Here is a 24,343-nt window from a genome sequence, read left to right on the forward strand (position 1 = left end):
CTATACTCTTGTCACCATTTGTTATGATGCTTCTTGAATCTAGCCCTCTCGGTGCAGTCTCCTTGTGAATTTGATTTGCATCTTTCTAATAGGTAACATTGTTGAGCATCTTTCCATGGATTTATTTGGGCATTTATGTAGCTGCTTTGGAGACATTTCTATTCAAAGACTGCTCATTTTTAATTAGTTTTCTTCTTATTGAGTTCTCTCTATTGTTATGGATACCAGTCCCTAGTCAGATAAATGATTTGCAAATATTTTCTCCCATTTCATGAGTTTGTTTTTTAATCCACTTTCTTGATGGTATCAGAGAACAAAGTTCTTTTGCTTTGGCCCATAATCTTTACTTCTTTTATGCTTCAGCTGTGATAAGATGCTGACATGAAGGATACTGAAAGCTATGGCTTCACATGCCTTTGTCCCCAAAATCTTGAATTCTCAGTTCAGTTTGTCAGCATGGAAGGAGTTAAATTAACCCTGACTGTAACTGTACATCCATAAAAAGCCACAGCCACACTGTCAGTTCACCGTGGACCCTGGACAAGTCACTGAACAATGAACCCGCTCATCTGGTCTTTGCCTCACTGGCTGCTCTCACTTCCACCGACCCCTTCCTACCCCAGATGGAGTCAGTTGGCTAAATCCTTTCAGATTCAATAGAAGCATGACTGCCAGTTCTCCTCTGGGTCGTATCAGCGTGAGAATTCCTTTTGTGTGTGTTAAGAAATCATTTAACTCTTCATATTTACAGATAATCTAATTAGAGGAGGTTGGCAGGCTCTGTGCACATTGCCCTGACTTTAAATCAAGTGTCTCCCTTGGAGTAGATTCAGAGGCTTTCAAGAAAGCATCATTATTTCCAACTAATGTTCCATGACCCGCATGTTCTCAGTCTTCCAATCTAAAACCTAAAGATATGAAGTGACCTAATTGAAAATGCTAAGCCCATAAATTTCCAAGCCTGAATGTGCCTTTGTAAACCTGAAATCTCTTGAGAGGTCTTTGTTTCTGATAGCCAAGGGGGTTTTGGTGTGCAAAGCTGATTTTAATTTCAGGAGTTTTTCAATTAGCAGAGTAAGTATGCATGGTGCGATTAATGGTTAGAAGTTCTTAAACCTGTGATTAAAACTGACTCAAAGCACAGAGAAATTAGGAGCAGTTCGGGATTTCTTAGCTGTTGGATCTGTGCTGGACGCGTTTACAAATATTCACTTCACCATTCTTGCAAATTTATGCAAATAACCAGACTGTGTGAGATGATGACAATGCTTACTGTCTTAAGTAGGCTTCTGGGAACAGGTCCTGAGACAGATTGCCCCAGGAGGTTATGATGATGCTTCAGGAACCATATCTATAAGGGAGTGGTGATTATGGGATAGGACACAAGCCGGGTTGAACAGTTATGTAGAGGCCTTAGCCAATCAATGCTGCTCCCCACCCCAAAAATTCAGGTTGGTTTTATCGAAAAATCCTTATCTAATTGCATGAGCCTATTTCCAAGTAAGACTGTATTCTGAGATTCTAGGTAGGCATGAATTGCAGAGGACTCTATCCAACAACCACATTGTGCCAGAGCTATTTCTGCTCAAGTGACCAGGATGATGGGAATCTCCATTGCCAGGGAAGAGGAAAATAATCCAATTCCAAAATTTCATATTATTCCCTCACTCCCGAACTCACCCAAGCTCATAGGTTGGGTTCTCCAGGAAGAAAACCTGAGATAGAGTTGAGCCTGCAGAATGTTTATATCTCTTGGTGCATGGGTGAAATAATTTGTGAGTATGTATATATATATATATATATATATACTGTCTCTTATANGAAATAATTTGTGAGTGTATATATATATATATATATATATATATATAGAGAGAGAGAGAGAGAGAGAGAGAGAGAGAGAGAGAGAATTATTGACTTTTTGATTCTGTGCATCAGGACCAAAGTCATGTATGCATCTGGAGTACATTATTTAAGGTGACCCCCATTCTCGGGTGTCAAACCTGCATCTGTATGAGCCTGAAAGTGAGGGCTTCCTTAAATGTCATGCCCTAGGCACCTGCCTGACTCACCATGGTCCTGACTCTAATGAGCATACTCATTAACCTTAATGATTACTTGCCAAACTGCTTTTCAACGTGTTTGAGCCAATTTATATTTTCATCAGCAATAGCTCAGACTCCTGGATATATCACATTCTTGTTTAATTTAAAATTTTTGCTAATCTGATGGATGTGAACCAGTTTGTTGATTTACTTATTAGTAAATTTGAACATGTTATCCTAAGTTTAATAGCCATTAGGTTTCTTTGTGTGTGTGTGAAGTGTCTTTCATCTTCTCTGCCTCTTTTCCTACCATATTATATCTTACTGATGTTTAAGAGTTCTTTTACTCTAGACCCTAACGCTCCTATGTTATGTAAATGCAAATTCTCCCAATCTGTGTTCTTTTATAGATAGCATATTTTATTATTGAAAAGTTTTACATTTTAATATATTTAAATTATCTAGTGTTACCTTTGTTGTGCTTTTCTTTCTTCCCTACTGTGATATCATAAAAGATGTTTTTATAAATTTTCTTCTGAAGTTCCCAAGTTTTGCTTTTAATATTTGTCTTTAACATACATGAAATGTATTTTGTGGGTGGTATAAAGTTGCCTACATGAAGAATCAATTTGCATAAAAATGATCATAAAAAAGTTTGAAGAGTATTCATAAATTCTGACTTTATTAAAATTTATTACAAAGAAAGGAAGAGAGATGTATGCAAAGTCATACTGGAATGACAATCATGTCCGATTTATATGGATGAATTGCAGACAATCTAAATGAATATTTATATAACAGTGGGAGGGTGAGGGAAATGAATTTGGTTACAATTTTACAATGTAATGCTATAAAGAGATAAAATGCACATTTGAAGAAAATTTGATGATATTAAAATAAGTTAATGATAGTCTTAAGGGGAGAGGCCCAGCTAAAGTAGTTTACATAGTTTGATATCATTGTTTTAAAAATAGACACAAAAGCTGAAAAATTATTTATTGACCTGTCAGTGGTTATCTCTGGGCTATGAAATGATGAACAGATTATTTTCTTTTTCTCACATTTTCTTCAATCTGTATTACATTTTAGTAACAAAAATAGGATGTTATGTTAAAGTAATCATTCCAATGACTGTGGTTAGCAGAGCGCTCTAGTGCTTGATGAGGAAGGAGTCATCTTTGTCACCTGGTGACAATTAAAAAGATGAAAGCCCAGAATCTTAATGACAGAACTCCAGTCCAACATTTGACCCATACTCCTCCATATGTCTATGTCCACATGTCCTTATTTGGGGTTCAGAAACTCCAAATACAGTCACCACTACCTGAGGCTGTGAATGCAGAGGTCAGCTCATGCTACGTGGAGTCTCAAGAATGTGTTGTGAGCATCCAATTTATTTTTACACAGATAGAAATCAAATTTGTAGTTCAACAACTTGAATTTACCAAGGACAACGTAGGCATTCTGGTAGTTATGAAATTGGTATCTTCTCTGAGATGAGGCAGGAAACCTCTATCACACGGAGGGTATCACAGATGATTTGAAGACACGTGATGTTGCAGTTGTGTGACAGAAGTCCAAAATCTTCTTCAAACCCCAATGAGCCAAGTCTTCTCCAAAGCCAAATAAAACCTGGCCTTTCATTAGAACCTTTGAAGGATGTTCTGATTATTTTTATCACCAATAAGACACATGCAGGAAGCTTTATGCAAAAATATAATTCAGAAAAGTTAGAAAAAATAGAATTTTAATTTTTTTTCATTTTAAAAATCATTTAAAAGTATCAAGGTGACCATACAGGTACATTGTACATACATAGGTATGTAGTGTGCTAACAACTAACTCTCCAGACGAAAACAGCCCTGATTGGTAGCACTTGCCCATTCCTGTGCTGTGAACACTTCCAAGACTACACCATGTGAACACTTCAAACTCCACCAAGAGGTGTTGAGAGCAAGGTGGTAAGAGATAGATGCTCACATCATAACCAGCTCCCCCCATCTCAACCAGCTCTAGCATTATTCTGATGGCACCAATACCCTAATTAATACGTATTAACAACTTAGCATTTTTCATTGTTTATAAAATAATTAAAACTTAATAGTGTTAAGTCCTCTTACTTCTCTCTACAGACCCATGCCCTCGCCTTCCTTCCAAGAAGCAACTACTGTCAAGAATCTGGTATGTACTGTTCTAAATCACGTTTTTGAGCCTTTACTGCATGTGTATGTGTGCAAAACGATACATATTTATTCACTTTGCATATTTTAAATATATTATCTAATGCTCTCACGTTGTATATATAATTCAACTCCTTTCTTCATACTGTGTTTTTGAGATCTATTCCTATTGATACATACACATGTAGTGTATTCATTTTAACTACTGATTGTGCACATTCACATGAAAAAATCACTATTTATTTATCCATTTTCTTACAATCAGCATTCAGGTTGTTCTAATTTTTTACTGTTATAAATGAGGTTGTAAAGGCCCTATGGATGTGAATCAGTATGTAAAACTGCACTACCTAGAAGTAAAATGAATGGGTTGTAAGGAATGCTATTTTCTACTTTACTAATGTTGACAAATTGTTCTAAAGTGGTTGCAAAAATTTATACTCCTGCCAAAATATATGAGTTTCTCATTTCCTATATCCCTGCCAATTATCGTTATCATCAGGCTTCTTAAATGTGACCAATCCTAGGATATGAAATATTATCTTTTTTTAACTTTCATTTCCTGACTACTAGAAAGCATGGTATTAGTTAGGCTAAAGAAAGCTAAGCCGCTATAACAAAGAGACCTCCTCCTCAGAGGAATACGGGAGATTTCTCTTAACAGTTTTATGGTGTGCAGCCCAGGCTAGTAATGTGAGTCAGGCCCACACAGTTATTCAGGGATCCTTCCATTTCTTACATTGCTATCTCCTAAGTCATTAATCCCTTCATGGTTGAAATCATGTTGCCACATACTAGCTTTTAGAATTGGAGGTCAAGGAAAGGGTTGGAAGCCTGAATTACAAGTCCAGGTGATTAGTCCAGAAAAAAAGTCCACCTCAGGGAACCTTTGGGGCCTTGAGGAAGCCATGGTTCTCAGACTCAGACAACTGTCAAATCCAGGGAGTTTATCTGGGTTGGCTCAAGGGTCAACTTTAGAGGGCAGATATTGGGGACACAGGAGCCATTACAGAAAGCCATCCCTGAAGGAATCGATGGGCTGGTATTGGAGGAGTCGGTGAGTGTGTTGGCTGAAGTGAAACAAGGAAGGAAGGACAGACCCCACCTGGTGAAGACTTCCTGGTGGGGTGAAGACTCTTATTCACTGGCATCTGGGACTTGGCTCAGCCCCTGGCATCTCACACTGCAGCCTTGGGGCAGCAAACCAGCTCCAGAACCCACACACTCCTGTATGGGAAGTTCCAAAGGTACTGCCAGGTCTGGCTTTCATTGGCTTAGATTCTTACCACTGCAAGCCAGAGTTGGCAGGTCATTTTGGGGGATGGGGCAGCTACCTAGTACTGGCTGTGACAGCTGGGAGTGACAACCAGGATAGAAAGAACCTTGCTTTGGGTGGTTCAGGATCAAATTCAGGCTCTGTACCTTTGTCAAAAAGCTCAACTACCTGGTAAAGGAACAGAGATAAAAGTGAATTGTGATCATGTTTTGCAAAAGCAGATATGTCCTTGATTAGGTCATGTACAAAATGAAGCTTTATATGACAAGGGACATCTCAGTGTCCCTGCTTCAAAGTCAGACCGATGTCTAACAATGTGGTCATTGATTTTTGTTGTAAGGAAAAACTACACAACCCCAAAGCCCATATTCTTCTTACTAGACCATCCTGTCTCCTGAGTAAACACATCTCTCACATTTTTACTTTAGTAAAATTAAACCATAATTAATAGTTGAAATGAAACACATTTCGTGGACATCAACTAAATTAAAATATTTGTGCCTATTTTCTGAGTTGCAATCAAATATATATATATATATATATATATATATAATATATCTGCCTGCCTATGATTTATGGGGTATTGCTTATAGTTTCTATAACACCATGACAGTGAAGCCATTGTTATTAGAAGTGCTTGTGTCTTGATGCCTGGTGGGTTCTGTGCACTGTGCTGAGTGTATTCTACAGGCTCTCATTTCTCCTCCATTATGTCATTGTCTCTAAGCAAAAACAATGCACTCAAGGAATAGCAGGGTTTGGAGGGTCATCTGGTCTGACTTACATCATTTGTAGCAGGTTTTGCATTAATGTTTCTGCTTTACATCATGGGAGAGTTGGGAGACCACTTATTTGAACTTCCATATTTTTCTTGGGAGAATGAGGACAATAACAAAATAACTACACTTGCTGCTTAGTGTGTAGATATCAGAGAACAAAGGGACTCTGAGGAGCTTGTGCCATTCTTCTGTCTTCAGACAGTTGTGCACAGGAGGACAAAAAGAGGCTAAGGTGCCTGCTCAAGGCCACACAGCTGGAATTGGTGGAGTGAGACCAGAGACCAGTTCTCCCCTCTCCCATTGAGATTGCCTTCCCTTAACCTGAGCTTCCCGAGAGAGCAAGAGTCATTGTGTGTTGAGATTTGGGACATCTATATCATTGGTTCTCTGTGACCAGTTATAATTTCAAATTGAATTAAAATGAGGATGGGATTCAAAATGGATCCTACAAATGGTAACTGGACAGTTTGTGAAGACTTTGGGAAAGGCAGCCAAAATCAAAACCATGGCTTAGACCAAGTAAGCACCGCCTTAGGGAAATGAGGCACAGCCTTCTTTCCAAGCCCCACCTGCAACAACATTCTACCCAGACTGTAAAGGAAACACGCCCCACCCCTGCTTCACCTCGGTACTCCAGCAAGTTCACTCCACCCTCCCTGGTTCACGTCCCAAGCCTCAGCTCAAGGCAACTCCAGTGTGCAGGGTAGAATCAAAGAAAGAAGTTGCTAAAGGGACCATTCTGCCTTCCTTGGGTGGTTTTTAAAACGCAGAGATAATAATGATCATGGAAGCTGATTTTGGAGTGCGTGCTTGCCCGTGTGTGCATGCTGTGTGAGTGTGTCTGGGCAGGAGCAGGCTCTTCCGGATGGCTGCTCCTGATTGCTGGTGCTTCCTGACCCACTAATGAGGTTTCCTGAATGGCAGAGAAGCAGCCTCTCCCATCACAAAAGGAGCCAGTCACTTAAAAATCTCTGGTGAGCCGTCCCAGTGGCACACACCAGTAAACTCAGCAGCTCTGGAGGCTGAGGCAGGAGGCTCACAGGTTCAAAGCCAGTCTCAGCAACTTAGTGAGACACTAAGCAACTCAGTGAGACCCTGTGTCTCAACAAAATATATAAAGGGCTGGGTTTGTGGCTGTGGTTAAGCACCCCTCGGTTCAATCAATCCCTGGTACCAAAAAGAAGAAAAAAAAATCTCTGGTGAGACAGGCTGAACAAGCATAAAATGGACATTGACACAGATGCAGATGCAGCTACCATATCAGAAATAAGAAGAAAAGGGAATGGCACAACATCTCCTGATGAGGAGGGGGAAAAGCAAAGGATTAAGCTAAAAGACCCAAACTGGGCAGCAAGGACTCTGTCTTGTAACAAACACAACCATGTCAAGCAGAACCTGTCAAGGAGTGACTACAGAAACAGGAAAACAATCGAAGAAAAATTAGAAACAAAGAAGAAAGAACACAACCAAAGCCCAGCACAGTGGTATGCACCTGTAGTCCCAGATCTTTAGAAGGCTGGGTCAGGAGGATGGCTTGAGGCCAGGAGTTCAAGGCCAGACTGGCAATATAGCAAGTCCCCATCTCAACAAAACAAAGATTCCCAAACAAAACACAAAGCCTGCTCCTCCAAGCCATGAAACTCTTATGTCCCTAGTAAGGAGGGATGGGGTCTCAAACTGAGTTCACCCTGGCACAGTTTATTTACAGATAAATTATATATCCATGATTAAGCACATAGACTTAACTGAAATCTTAGTTACCATATTAGTCACACCACACTTGTAGAATTCTTCTTTTTAGGGAGAGAGATGTGTATTAGGGATGGAATCCAGGGGTGCTTAACCACTGAGAAACATCCCCAACTCTTTTATTATTTATTTTTGCTTTGAGACAGGATCTTGCTAAGTTGCTCAAGGCCTCACTGAGTTGCTGAGGCTGGCTTTAAATTTGTAATCCTCCTGCCTCAGCCTCCCAAGCTGCTGGTCATTACAGGCGTGCACCACCATAGGATTATTCTTAAATGACCTCTTTATGTTTAAGGTGCCATTAGGGAGTTGAGAAACAGATATGGCTGATTTTGATGGTATTGGGGTTTTGAGGATATAAGGGGAGAAGATGAGGAACCCCAAGAATTGTCCAGATTCTGCAGTGGGGTTCACATAGCAAAAGACCATTACAGATCAAGGCTCTCTGTACCTTTATGAACTTGCTAGAGAGAAGGGTATGACTGAGTTAATGTTCCTGGTGGAAGTTCCACCCGCAGATGGAGGGAATGCTGTTGGATTGAGTCAGTGCGTGAGTCAAATCCCACTCCACCCAGGGGCAAAGCCATGTGGAGTCTCTCAGAGCAGAGGCGTGAGTCATGCTAGGGCATCAATCCCTGCACTGCCATACCCAGATGTCATTCTAGGGGTCTGCTGTGGCTCCACAGAATGACTGTGGGAGTGGAGGTTGCCACTGCGTCAGATCCAACTCTGTGAAATTGACCTTGGCAAGGTCAACATACACTACTTGCATTTTGGCCAGCCAACAAGCTCAAAACTGAGTGCAGATGGCTTAGATAATGAGACTTCGATGATAGAATCTGGGTCCTGATTAGATTTTGTGCACCATGTGTTTGTGGACACCAGGGTATCTTGAGGGTTTCTCAGAATTATCCATTATATGCCAAAAATTAGAACCACAAATTCCCTTTAAGAAAGTATCCTATACTTAATGCTAAAATATCTGTCTACATTGATATAATTGTTCATTGCAGCATCTTTGCTGCAACAATAAAGTCTCGATGATAGGATATTGTTTAAGTAGGTGACAGTTTATCTAAATTGTAACAAAAGGATATTATGGAGCTGTTGACAAGAAAAAAGTATGCTCATATGTTACATGATTTTTTTAGTTGTTGATGGACTGTATTTTATTCATTTATTTATATGCAGTGGTGAGAACTGAACCCAGTGCCCACATATGTAAAGCAAGCGTTCTACCACTGAGGCACAACTCCAGCCCATATGCTATTATTTCCAAAGCATGCTTAAGATACACTACATGAAAGAAAATTATGAGGAATAAATAATCTTACATAGTAAGATCCCATTTTTATGTAAAAAATGATAGACATAAATACAAATTTATATTAAGGCTTAGGCAATCTCTGGGAAAATAGCTACAATGGGTTAGACTCAGGAGAGGGACCAATGGGTGGGTGGAGGTGGAGAGGTATAGGGAGATTGGTTTGCTAAAATTAGATTCCATTTTGTTCAAGTGTCTTATAAAATACTTTGAACACTAAAGAAAGGCAAAATAAACGCATTCAATATTCAAAGGCCAAGCCATCAACACGAGGTCACTGGCTGCTGAAAATATACTTTAAAAATATTTTCAGGTTTCCATAAATAAGGACTCAAGTGCCCCAAAGCGATCTACTGTTACTTTTTTTATACTGCCATGTTTTCTCCTTAGCACCCTTTTCAGGGAATTTGAGGGTATTCTCTTCCTAGATATTTCCTTTCTCAGTTCAGACAGTCATTGATCTAATAATAAAAGGAAGCTATTTGAGATCTGCGTGCCAGATATTACTCATGCTTGATAAATTGTACGCCTAAGGGAATAAGAGAAAAGCACATCCATAAAAATAGAATTTAATTCACATTGATTAAAACAATGTGTGCCAAATGGCTCTCTCTATGGGAGAGGAGAAATAGCAACAAGTATCAAGAAATCTAACAGCTGAACATAGGAGATTATGACCCTCATAGGTTTCAATTCTCCCATGAAATGTTCTTGATTATTTATTTTGTATCAGGCAGTATGTTGAGGATTAGCATCAGGACAGTGTGGTAAAGGAACAAATAAGAACAATGAAGGTGGCGGGAGCATGCTCCTGTAATCCCAAGGTACTTGGGAGATTAAGGCAGGAAGATCACCAGTTCAAGCCCAGCCTGGGCAACTATGCAAGACCCTGTGTCAAAATAAAAAAAAATTACAAAGGGTTTGGGGATGTAACTCAGTCATGGAGCACCCCTGGGTAGTGCAAATAAAAATAACGAAAATAATAATAATGATAAGAATTACAATTCAGTGTGATAAGTGGTTAAGAGGAAGCCAAGAAGAAAGAATACTTAAATAAGAAGAAAAGTCCTTAAAATAAGCACGTGCAAAATTGAACACAGATGCGGAAGAATGAGGGATCCCAGGAAAGGCAAGAGCGCTGCTGTTCCTGGGTGTGGAGGTGCAAACCTCAGGCTGCCTACAGCATCTGCACTTGGATATCTCATTGCATCTCACACTTACAACACATCAGCCTGAGCATCTTATTCCTCCACCCGTCACCCCCATCAGTCCTCCCTCCTTCTCACATCACATGTCACTATCAAACACATTCTATACTCCACATATGTTATGATTTGGTTGTGAGGTGTCCCCCAAAAGCTCACATGTGAGACAATGCAAGAGGGTTCAGAGGAGAAATGATTGGGTTGTGAGAGTCTTAACCTAATCAGTGAATTAATCACCTGATGGAATTAATTGAGTGAAAACTGAAGTGGTAGGGTGTGGCTGGAGGAGGGGGAATTGGGGCACGGCTTTGAGATATATATTTGTGTGTGTGTGTATATATATACACAAAAATGGGGAAAGTGGGGATCTCTCTCTCTGCTTCCTGATCACCATGATGTGAGCTGCTTCCTTCCACCCTACTCTTCCACCATGATGGATAGCCTCACCTAGAGCTCCGAGGAATGAAGCCAGCTTCCTATGGACTAAGACCTCTGAAACTGTGAGCCCTCAAATAAACTTTTCCTCCTCTAGGATTGTTCTGGTCAGATCCTTTTAGGCACAGCAGCAAAAAAAAAAAAAAAGCTGACTAAAACAACATATTCATCTCGCCCCCTATTATCTACCACCTGTAATCCATCTCCAAAATGAAATTCCCAGGTAGGGATTATTGTTGATTTGTTCACTGCTGTGCCTCCAGAACCTACAGAGGCACTCAGGGTATTTTAAATGTTCAATAACTCTTTGTGGAATTTATGAGTGAATGGCAGGGGTCTGAGAGGGGTTGAGGTTAAAGGGATACATGAAGGCTCAGCTCCTGAAGGTGCCGTGGTAAGAACTTTGGTAGAGAAGGTAGGAAAAGTAAAGTTAAAAAAAAAAAAATAGTCAATGGTATCCGACTATGAGGATGGGAAAAAAAAATGACACAGATTCCAAAGACATTTTAGAGTATTCATGAAACACAGTAGCTAAATTAATGAGAAAGGAGAAGCAGAAGGAAGACCCAACGGCAACTTGAGTTCCTAGACTGGGTGTTTAGGCATATGGTGTCTTTAAATAAAGTTAGAATGTGTTACCCCGGAGGAAGCCAGTGAAAGCCTATAGCGGTGTCTCCCAAGGAGGAAATGTCAAGTGTCGGCTTCCGGACTTTATCATTTGTCTTGTGCTGTGAGCCTGTGGTTAAATCCTGGGTGAGTGATTTCTTGTAGCAGATGAAGGACATGCTAGCTGTGATCCGTCATTGGGTTCCGTAAAGGTTCTGTCTGCAGGAGGCTCCAACATCTTGAAGAAAATGGAGCATCCAGTCCATCTTTCATGTGTTTATATGACACCCCACATCTTGAGATCGACTCCATTTTTTGCTTTCTGTCAGGATGTGTGATATTTTAGTAACGTTGTCTTGAGTTCAGTGACGAGGCTCTGCTTCAGAAATTTAAACTCACCACATGTGTGGAGCATTTTAATCTGGATTGAAATCCAAGACTGGAAATGTGGGGAGATAAAAAAAATAATAATAAGCAACTCATACTCAGGTTGGAGGCACTTGTAACTTATTAGAAAATAGTACAACATTGTATGACAGAGTGCTTCAAGATCACAGGGGAGTTCAATGAATAAAAGATCAATTCGTGTACTAATAAATGAAAGAGAGACGAATGTAAGTAAATGCTTGCATAATACTAGCTGGCATTGTATAGCATGTTGGAGTAAGGATCACAATTATTCATGCTAGATTTGGTTTATAAAGGCATCTTAGGACATATGCTTTGAGCATAGATATACTTTATTTGAATACTAACACGTATGAATATTCTCAGCTTCTGCAAAGAAATTCATCGCTTCCTATTTATCCCGAGCCATGTGATCTTCTCAGTCCAGCTTTCATTTCCTACCTTCTGATGAAAACATGAATCCCAGAGTCATTTCACCTTCCTCCTCTAAGAGAAGAAAAATTTTGGCATTAAAAAAAAAAAAAAAACAAGTAGCAGCCTTGACCACCAATGGCGGCCATCCCCTGGTTTCCATCGCAGGCTGCAGTCCTCATGGCTGTGTTCCTGCAAATGTCAGTCCAGACTGGCCAAGAGTAGCCCCAAATCCAGGTTTTTATATAAAATCTGCCTTGTAAAAAGTTTAGCAAGTAAGTGTAAAATGCTAACGCACCACATGGACCAGCAGCATACACAAAATTTAAACATGTCTGCTGGCTTGGATTGAAGTTGGTACTCTGCTATGGAGTTTATGAAACTCTTTCAGGTCCTTCTCTTGCTTGACTTCACAGCCACCTGGAAAGACAGACTTGGTAACTGTTTTCCTTTTCTGACCCAGTTGTGACCTCAGAAAGGATGAAAGTTTTACCCAAACTCCATAAACCGAAGCCTTCTCAAATCTAAGCTCAGACTCCGAATTTTGATCTGGAATTTAAATTCAGATCTATTTGGTCACAAGGCCTATATACCATCCCTATTCTAGGGTCCACACTGGAAGCATGTTTGCCATTAGCTAGCATCATGAACCCACTCAATTTCTGTGCAATGATTACCTCCAAACTCTAAAAATTATATGGGGAGAAACAGAAGAATAGGAGGGGAGGGGAGTATAGGCAATGTTGCCTAGGCTTTTCTGTAATTGAAATCAAAAGGAAATTTATTTCATTAAGTAAATTGCAAAGAATCTTACTAAAATCTCTTCTTTATTAGTAATTGTTATAGATGAATTGAGTCTCTCCCCTGGGCAGGGCAGGGGCAGGGATTGAAGGGAGGAGGGGACTGTGTTGGAGTCCTACCATCTAATATGTGACCTTATCGAAACAGGGTGGTTGCAGATAAACTTAAAGATGAGGTCATACTGGCTTAGGGTGGGCCCCAATCCATATGGCTGGTGTCCTTGTAAGAAGAAACCTATGTCCTTACCTGAAGACACAGGGAGAGGATACTATGAACAGGGAACATCAAGGATCGACGGCTGCAACTAAGAGTTAGGAAGAGGCAAAGAAAGATTCCAACCAGAGTCTTAAAGGAGGCCTGACCCTGCTGACACCTCGATCTCAGACTTCAGGCCTTCAGAACTGTGAGAGAATAAATTTCTGTTGTTTTAAGCCTTCTAGTTTGTGGTGCTCTGTTACAGTAGGCACAGGAAATGCCTACCATGATCATGGAAATGCGGATTCAAACAACAAAGATTTTCTATTCATAAAATTTGTGTCCATCCAACTTCATAATTAGCAAAAAAAATATGTATACACATTTATTAAATGGGGTAGGGTTTTTAAACACAATCAGGTAGCTGATTAAATATAAATAAGAAGAGGAAGGATTAAAGGATGTTTCAGGTTTGTGGCTTAAATACTTTCATTCAGTCATCAGTTCAGTAACTGAGAACCTACTATGTGCTGGGCACCACTCCAAGGAATTATGGGTACAGTGCTGAACAAGGGGAGGCATTTTGGTGGGATGGCCTGGGGGTGGGGTGGGAGGAAGGAACAAAAATCAATTGTTCAAGCAGAGAATAAATTGTTAAGTGATGATTACAGTGCAAAGAATTAAACTAGATTGATGTGAGAGAGAAGGACTGGAAGACCACTGGACTGGGTTAGGGAGCTGTCTGAGGAGAGGACATTTGTACAGAGTGCTGAAGAGCAAGATGCCAACCAAGCAAAACAGGAGAAAGAGCATTAAAGGAAGAGGAACTGAATGGGTGAATTCTCCAAGGCAGAAATGAGCTTGGTGAGATGGGAAATGGATAGAGTCGCCAGATTTAGTGAATAAAGATGCAAGACACTCAAGTTAATTTGAATTTCAGATAAACAACATTGTTTCTTCTGCAATATTTGAGACATACTATACTAACAGAAAAGGTTGTTTATCTGAAATTCAAGTTTAACTGGGCATATGTAGAAAATTCAAAAGAATCAGAAAAAAACTATAAAAACTAATAGGCAATTATACCAAGATTGCAAAATGCAAGGTTAATATGCAAAAGTCAGTTGCATCTTCTATATAGTAGCAATAAAAACTTGGATTTTGAAAAATTAAAGATACACTACTTTTCTATTACTGTCAAAAAGGAAATATGCAATAAATCAGGTAAATCTAATAAGATATGTATAAAGTCTACATTGAAGAAAATCTTTCTGATGAAAGGCAATCAAAGATCTAAATTAATGGAAAGATAGTCCCTGTTCCTGTATAATAAGATTCAACATTGTTAACACGTCATTTCTTCCCAACATGTTCTATAGATGCAATGCAATCCCAATTGAAATACCAGCAAGTTATTTTGTGTATATTAACAAACTTATCCTAAAGTAGTAAAAGGCCTAGGATAACCATCAAAGTTAGAAAATTGGCACTACACAAGACTGTACAGCTACAGTAAGCAAGACTGTGTGGTTTTGGCAGAAGACTAGACAAATGGATCAGAAAGCCCAGAAATAGACCCATATAAATAGAGTCAACTGATCTTTCACAAAGTAGCAAAGGCAATTCAATGGAGAGAATGTCATCTTTTCAGCAAATCGTACTGAAACAAGTAGGCGTTCACATACAAAAACAAAAAACGTAAACTCAGACGTACCCTCTCCACAAAAATCAACTCCAATTGCATCATAAACCTAAATATAAACCACAAAAGTATAAAACTTGTATAAGATAACACACAAGAAAAGCATTTGGTGATTAAAATTAAAAACTTCTGCTCTGCAAAAGATACTGTTAAGAGAATGAAAAGACAAACCACAAATTTGGAGAAAATGTTTTCAAAACATGTATCAGATAAGGCATTTGTATCCAAAATGTATGACGAATTCTTAAACCTCAACAATAAAAAAAAGAAGTTAAAAGTGGAAGATCTGAATAGAAGCTCATCAAAGATTATGTACAGATGACAAATAAGCATAAGAAAAGAAGCTCAATGTCATATATCATCAGGAAATTGCTAACTAACACAATTGTACACATATTAGAATGGTTTAAGTCCAAAATACTGACAACACCGAATGCTGGAAAGAACCTGGAATACAGGAACTCTCATTGTTAGTGGAATACAAATGGTGCAGCTACTTTACAGACATCCTGATGCGTTCTTACAAAACTATAGTCTTACCACATGCAACAGCACTCATGCTCCTTGCTATTACCCAAATGAACTGAAACTTGTGTCCACACAAAAACCTGTACACAAATGTTCATAGCAGCTGTACCCCTAATTGCCAAAGCATAAAAACCAAAAAAAAAACAGTCCTTCCGTCAGTGATGGATAAACGATGTTACATCCATACAATGGAATATTATTTAGCAGCAAGAAATAAGCTCTCAAGCAGGCCACAAAAACCCATGGAGGAACCTTAAATGCCTATTGGTAATAATAATTTTTTTAAAAAAGCTAATCTAGAAAGGCTACATCCTGTGATTTCCACTAACAAAATTCTGGATAAGGCAAATTATAGACCATAAAATGATCAGGGGTTGCCAGGGTTCCATGGGGAGTGGGAGAGAAGTTGGATAGGTTGAACCCTGGGGATTTAGTTCTGTATGATACCATAATCTCCAAAGCAAGTAAATAAATAGCCAATAAGCACATGTCATTATATATTTGTCAAAACTCCAAACTATACAACATACAGAGTGAATCCTAATGCACACTATGACCTTAGTTAATAATAACATGTCAATATTGATTCATCAGTAAGGTTCTAAGAATAGAAGAAATTATGTGGGCTGTGCATGGTCAATGGAAGCTCTCTACACTTTCTGGTTAGTTTTTCTGTAAACCATGACCTTTTCTAAAAGTCAATTTATTTTTAAAATATTTTATATTTGTGTACATATCAGTGGGAGTCAATGTGATATCTGGACATGTGCAGGTGGTGTACTAATCACACTTTATCTTCCCTTTACCCACCCTTCCGCCCATCACTCCCACCTCTAGTCTTTACTATTCTACATGCAACAACTTTTTTAGCCACCACATATAAGAGAGAACATGCAGTACTTGTGTTTCTGTATCTGGCTTATTTCACTTAACATAATGTCCTCTAGTTCCATCCATTTTGCTGCAAATAACAGCATTTCACAAATGCCAGCAAGGATATGGAGAAAAAGGGACTCTCATATGTTCTTGGAGGGAATGTAAATTAGTACAGCCCTTATGGAGAATGGAGTTTCCTCAAAAACTAAAAATAGGCCAACCATATGATCCAACTATATTTCTGGATATATGTCCAAAAGGGATAAAATCAGCATATCAAAGGGATACCTGCATGCATGCTTTTATTGTAGCACTATTCGCAACAGCTAAGATACAGAATCAGTCTCTGTGCCAATCAATGGAGGAATGGATAAGAAAAGGAGGTATACACATATAATGGAATATTATTCAGCCACAGAGTCTATTAATTTGAACAACTTTTAACTGGGTATCCTGTATTTTATCTGGCAACCCTAGGAACAGGGAGAAGCCCACTGTAACTGTACATGATGGGCAAATGGAAAGGAATGGGATGAGCTAAAAGAGGTGGGTAGGGGCCAGATTTCAGAGTGCTTCATAAGACAGGAAGGAGTTCTGTTGCATTCTGTGTCACGGGATACCTTGTGAAGATTACTATTGCTTAAATTCTCTCCAGCTACTGTATGGAGAGTGGATGGTTCCTGCCTACTGAAGTCAAGATATATCTAAAAGGCTATTGATTAGCCCAAGCTAGAGCCAGTGAGGACTTGGTTGGTGACAGAGGAACTAGACAGCAGTAGTCAAATATATAAAGTGAGGGCAGAAACAGCAGAGTCGTGACAGTACCGGGGCTGGAGAGAGAGTAAAAGAGAGGAATCAGATGCAGCAGTCAGAGTTCTGTGTAAGCAATTGGGTGTCTGCTAACACCATTTACTAACATAGGAAAGACCAGGTATAAAAAGTTCAGTTCTTTTTGTTGTCATTACATTTGAGAGGCCTATTAAACATTCACATGACGATGTCAATTTTGCTGAGCTAGGGAGTGATGTTAGTAACTCACATTGCAAACAATGGCAAAGGAGCAATTTGCATGAGGAAAGGTTTTAAATCCTGGGCTTTCCATGTGTTGAATTTGAAATGCTTGTGAGAAAACTGAATAGGGAGCTGAATGCCTCAGTCTTAAAAAGATAAACATAGAGTCATCATGTGATCCAGCAATTCTACTCCTAGGTATAAGCCCAACAGAACTGAAGCCATATTCACTTAAAAACCTGGACCCAAATGTTCATAGCAGCATTAATTCAAAATTTTCAAAAAGTGGAAACAACCCAAGTGTCCATTAATGAATGAATAACTAATCCAAATTTGGTACATCCATACAACAGAATATTATTTGGCTGTGTAAAGGAATAATGGGTTGATTTGTGCAATAACCTGGATGACACTTGAAAACACTTTGCTAATTAAAAAAGACACAAAAGATTTACATGATTCCTTTTATGATTTCTTTTATATGAAATGTCTAGAAGAGGCAAATCTATGTAAACAAAGTAGATTGGTGATTGACAGGGTTATAGGGAAAGGGGAGAGTGGCAAATGACTACTGACAGTGTGGGACTCTTTTTAGAGTGAGGAGATGATGGGATTGCCTAGTGGAGATGATTGCACGGCATTGTGAACATACTGAAAACTACTGAAAGTGCTAAATATAGTAAATATGTTCTGGAATTACATGCTGGTGATTATTATGCAACACTGTGACTACTACATTGTGGAAAACAACCTTATGTGATTAATTTTCAGGCTATCTATCTAGAGGAATTGTATACCATTTAAACATTGCAGAGAGCAAAAACTTATCCTCCAGAAATCATCATGAGCTTTACAGATAACTCTGTGATCCAGAAAATAAACTCACAGGTCAGGAGACTGTACTATAGATTTTTGTTGAGATGGAAGGCGTGGGGAATTTCTTTTTGTGGTTAGATTGAGTCCCCCTCAGATAAGCAGAACTGGGCTGAGTTCTCGGGTCACTGCACTTGCTGGGCAACGGCAGACATACTCAGAGTCTGAAAATGTAGTTGTTCAAGCTGAGTGAACACAGTGCTGTTGGGGCATACGAACCCAGTGAGAAAGTATAAATAGGCCCGTTAAGGGGTACCCGAGTGAGGACTTCTCCATATGCTCTTGCAAAACTTGGAGCAGAAATGAAACTAGCTAATAGAAAGAAGGAAACAAATATCAAACCCAAAATACCACCTTATCAAAAGAGCACATGGGTCTCATACATCATGGATAGATTATCTGCTAATGCACAGGGTGCCTTATCTCTGGTCATCTGTGGAGGCTCAGGATGGGTGACCCAATTAAATCAGCCCTCATTTGAATTTTCCCAAAAGAAGAACACAAAGGGCAGGAGAAACAAGTTGAATGGTATAAAGATAATTTAAAAAAAAAAAAACCTGAGCCAATTAAAAGCTCATTACTCAGAAACACCCGTGACAGTACGCGATGATGTGAGGCTTGGGGGGGAAGTGTGAAGCCCCACCCAGATCTGCTGCTGGAGCCAGAGCCGTGGAGCCAGGGAGGCAGAGGCAGCTTGGGCTCAAAGGGGGAGACGTGACAAACCTGTCCTCATACAGAGAAGCGTCAGAAAAAGAATATGAAGACGGGGCTGAAGGTGAAGCAGCAGCTGCAGGTGTCAGCTTCTCTGGGGCATCTGTGACAGCAGAGGGTTCCTGATCCCTTTCCCAGACTTTCTCAAGTCATAACTCAGGCAACCCCATTCAGACAGAAAAGATGAAGGGGTCCAAAAGGAACTGGTCTGTAGAGGTTCTGTGGGGCACAAAGGTTTGGAAGGTTATTGGCCTTGGATCATGTGGACTCACCATCCCGGAGCTCTGGATTTATACAAAAGCAATAAGACTCAAAAGCAAACCAATATGCATCTGACAGATACTTGAATATAATCACTGCCTGCTATTGCAAGCAATATGCAGAGTTACATATTTAACCCACTTCCAGGGAAAGAGATATGGAAATTTTTTTTTTCTTTTTAAGAAAGAGACAAGAAAAGTATGTATTATTTTCATTAGTTTTCTCATGGTCTGCCATCATGCAATTCAGGTCCAAAGGGCAGTGAGCAGTAACGAAAATGCAAGATCCATCTGGAGCAGTACATGAATAGTTACCAAGGAAAGATTCCAAGAAGAAAACGATAAAAGCTATCACCAGAGCCAGATAATTAGAAGTGTTGTTAAAGAAACAGTGTTGGATTTTTTTCCTAACTTCCTGGTTAAGGTAATTTAGATCTAATTATATATTTGTGGGGGTGAGGGGTACCAGGGATCGAACTCAGGGGCACTCAACCACTGATCCACATCCCCAGCCCTATTTTGTATTATATCAGAGACAGGGTCTCAGTGAGTTGCTTAGGACCTCAATTTTGCTGAGGCTGGCTTTGAACCTGTGATCCTCCTGTCTCAGTTTCCCAAGCCGCTGGGAATACAGGCCTGAGTTACTTCGCCAAGCCCAGATAGATATAATTACATTTTTACTTGTCAGTTTCCACCCAAATCCTTGAAATCTTTCATGAAGATGAATTGAAATCATCATTATCAATATGAAATCGAAGAACAATCAAACTGTCAATAAATGAGAATGTTACTTTCTCAAAATAACAGGAACACATCATCATGCAATGCTCTCTTCCCAGAGCTCGTGAGATTCCTTTTCTCTTTATAGTTATACTAAAAGGATTCTACGTGTCCTCTTCTGTCTCCGTGAGTTTAGAGCATGTAAATCTAATTACTGTAATTTCACGCAGGCTTGCAAAGGCTGGCCCACGGGTTAGTGCACATTATCCCCAGGTATCTGAAACACACCTGGCAGCCATTCAATTAGCCACGGGTTACCTTCGAGATAGAGCAGGATTGTGGAATGAGGAACTAAAACACAGAAGGGAAAAGCCACTTCGGGGCAAGTGGCTGAATCAGCCACCGAGGAGGTGAAGAGCCGGGTCACTTGCCTCTCTCTCATTGCTTCACCGAAACTCATGAGATCAGCTGTGCTCCAAAATTCTAAATGCAAGAAAAAAATTCTTCCTGAAAGTAACCTAATTCAAATATGTGACATTTTTATCTCGTGACTCCTCCAGGATGGCTGGGACAGCAACTCACAAACATATCAACGTGTGTCTACAGTGTCAGGTCTAAACAATGTACTAAGTAGGATAAAGACTGAAAATAACCTCACTCTCAATTCAGGTCAGGTTTTGCTTCCCAGTAAATTCTGAAAAAGCTTTTGGGTTTTTGGAGCTATTCTTGGAATTATGGATAAAGGATTGAAGGTCTGTAGTTCAGTTTAAGAGACTATGTGCTCTTCTTCCTGCACAGAGGAAAATCCCTTCCTGGGCAGACAGTGGAAATCCCTCTCCAGTGTGTTCACCCTGTGCCCCTTGTCCCTTCACAATAGGGTTTGGGCACGAGATTTCAGTGCCAGAAGGGAGCCACTGCCTGTGAGTGTGCCCCTGTGAGAGGTGGCTTTGATGTCCAATTACACAGATCCAGGTTAGAAACCCCTAAGAAAGGGATACTGTGGATTTGGTGAATCACCATGATCATGTGAGCATCCAGATAATTATCCTGAGGAATCTTTCCCTTGTAATTCACCTTGACCTAAATTATATGTATCATCTGTGTAAGCAGTCCCGGGTAATCTGATGATTAAAATAAAATTATATCCTAGTGAATTCAAGTGGATAAGTGATCTCTGTCATTTATCCTCCTGTCTTCCCCTTCCTCTCCCCCTCTGCTCCCTCTGCCCCAGATCCAAGTTAAATGGCATTGAAAACATGAGTGAATTCTGACAAACCTTCTTTTGGGTATGCGGATAACTAACACCTTGTCAACACATACAGCAAATATTGTCAAAGTAAAGGAAGATCATCTTTTTGTCCATGAATCAATCTTTGAGTTGGAATTGGCAGAGCTGTTGCTTAGGAAGTGAAAATCCACTTTCTTGGTCCCCAAAGGGACAATGAAGGCCACTTCCTGGGAGGACTAGGGCTGCGTTAAAAAGGACTTGCTAAGGCTGTGGGAACCCACGCCATCCAATAGAAACACAAGGTGAGCCACATTTGTCATTTAAAATTCCCTAATGGTCACATTTAAAAAAGAAAAGAAAAAGAAACAGGTGAAATTATTTATAATAATGTCCAAATCATTAGCATTCCTATGAATAGTACCTATAGGTACTCAATACAAAATTAATGAATATTTTACATTCTTTTTTTCTATAAGAAGCCTTTGAAGTCCAGTTTACTCTAAGCTTAGAGAAGGTCTCCATTTTGAGAAGGTCAGCACACTTTGAGTTTCTTAAGACCTGTGTGGAGTTACTGGCTACCGACTACTGCACAGACACAGTTCAGAGAAAGTGGAAGCAGAGCCCGCACCGGGCCCAGGGCAATTCCTCTGGGGAGGGAAAAAAAAAGGCTCTTACTTTCACTTTCCTTCTGTGACTTCAGTAAAGAACGTCAATGAGTTAAAATAATTCAGTTTCTGTTACTTTTAGTAAACCAGCAAAGCACGCTGGTGAGAACCGCGTATCATCCGCTGGCTAAGTAGAAGTCACGATCGGAATCCAAAATGAGTGAGGCCAGCCCATCAGCAAGTTTCTCCCCACATTTCATCCTGAAAAGACATTTACTTGCTGGACCCCAGACACTCTGTGACTTTAATCCTAACCTTCCACCGTAGCAACTGAAACTGTCCCCGGGAAAGCACAGTGTGGCAACACAGGGAAACAGCTCAACTTGTTTAAGTGTTTAGGCCTCTTCCTCACTGGAATTGTATTGTTCTGCAGTGATCAACTACACCTAGAAAATGAGGAGAATAATAATAATAATAGGTAGCACTTATTGCAGACATTGCTCTCAGTCATTGATTTGATAATCCTCACAGTGATCATATGAAGACACTTCCCTACTCTAAGAATCTGAGACCAGAAAGGTGTAGTAACTTCCCCAAGATCACACAGTTAAGAAGAAATGAATCAAATTCACGCCCATGTTAATAACCTCTATACCTATAAGATGTACAGATGAGGTAAAAAAAATCAAATCAGATAAAACCAGATCACTTTAAATAGAAATCATAGTATGTTATTAGTATTTAAGATAACACAATGAAAATTATGTTTGTAAAAGAGAATCCGGTTTTGTTTTACATTTAAATGACATGTCATTTGTCTCATGTTATACTGAGACATGTAAAATTCACATGTATTCATTTGTTTTGCCCAAACCTCACATATCAATAAGGTTTTCCTTTATTTCCTAAAGTAAAATAGTAATAAATCCGCCTATTCTTTGGTAAGTGCAGTCTTTTTAACATGTTATGTAGTACTCATTTTCTTACATATTTGTGTTATGTCTTTCTTCCTTCATTGTAACATGAGTTCCATGAAGGAAGGACTTTTTCTTCCATCTTATTCACAACTAAACCTCAGTACTTAGAGGTCAATGTTTGGATTCTTTTCACTGTTCATTTTTAACAATAAATATTTGCCAAGTGCGTACTATTTATTGGTAAACACTAATAATAACTAATAATATTAAATTAATTACCAATAATATTATATAATTAAATAATATTATTACATTAATTAAATAATTAATTTGAATAATACTAATGATGCAAATAAAATAATATTTGATAGTATTATTATGGCTAATAATTAATGTTACTAATAAATAATAAATTGATTTCTTGTTAGTAGATTATACTTTTTAATTTACTAATAATTAGTTACTAATGGAACTTTAAAAATCTATTCATTCATATGTGCTGAAATAATACACATAGCAATTACATGCATAGGCTTTGGAACAAAATAGATTAGGATCATGACATTCATTTAGTATTTGTAAAATAGATAATAATAAATACATTGACCCAGAAAAGTTAAATTGGTTATGGCTTCTAAAACTTGAACACAGAATCTGGCACAAGGCTATGGACCAGAAATATTGCTGCTGTTATTTCTGTTAATTTTTATTACTTATCCTTTCATTAAATAAAAAGTGTCCAATACTGTTAGTTGCCAAAGAAGCTTAAAGTTAGAAGTTAAAAATTTGCATCTCTTTTGAGATAAGTCAGCCTTTACTCCTCTGCAGGACCCATATGAAATGAAGGAAATCTTCAAGGACCCTCCCTCCCCCCAGCCTCCATATCGACCTCTACTCAGTCATAAAGTGAGCAAGAAGCAGATCAGGGGCTGGGAGCAGTAACCAAATAGGAAATATAGTCTTTCTCTGAAAGCAAAGGCCAAAATTGTGCTGCAAGGAGCTCCAGCCTCTGGCCAGCACCAGGTGTGTGAGCTAAAGAGACACAAGTCCTCTCTGAAGAAATCTGCAGGATTCTCATGGATTAAGACCAAACAAATATGAGTCCACAATCAAAGGTCACTAAACACACACACATACACACACACTATTCATCAAGACAAAGAAAATGAAGTAAACATATTTAGACCAGGAATTTCATATTTCAAAATTATTAGAGGGCATGAAATAATTATGTATAAAGCACTTATAGAAATCAAGGATGGGATCATTAACTTCACCAAGAAACAAAATGACAAGTAGATGTGTAAAGAGACTAATGGCACTTTTTCAAGTGAAAAATGTAATTGTTGAAGTGAAAACTCCACGAAGAAGGAAAAGTGGATTGGTGACAACTGAAGAGAGTATAGGAGTCTAGACTTAGGACATATGGGGAAAAGACGAAGGGACGTGGAGGACAGAATGAGAATGGCCCACCACATGCGTGATGTGAGTGCCAGAGGGAGGG

The 24,343-nt window shown here is 39.2% G+C and overlaps 1 protein-coding gene across 3 annotated transcripts in view; it reads left to right on the top strand.

Moving 5' to 3' along the window:
- Psd3 (pleckstrin and Sec7 domain containing 3) overlaps positions 1-24,343 on the top strand; it is a 567,268-nt gene that overhangs the window by 59,111 nt on the left and 483,814 nt on the right. For all 3 annotated transcript variants that reach the window (XM_048801652.1, XM_048801653.1, XM_048801654.1), the window contains one exon: positions 4,175-4,223. The gene's annotated coding sequence lies outside the window, so the exon portion shown is untranslated. The remainder of the gene's footprint in view (positions 1-4,174; positions 4,224-24,343) is intronic.

The sequence above is a fragment of the Marmota marmota genome, unplaced genomic scaffold, assembly GCF_001458135.2.
Source record: "Marmota marmota marmota unplaced genomic scaffold, marMar, whole genome shotgun sequence".
NCBI lineage: Eukaryota > Metazoa > Chordata > Mammalia > Rodentia > Sciuridae > Marmota > Marmota marmota.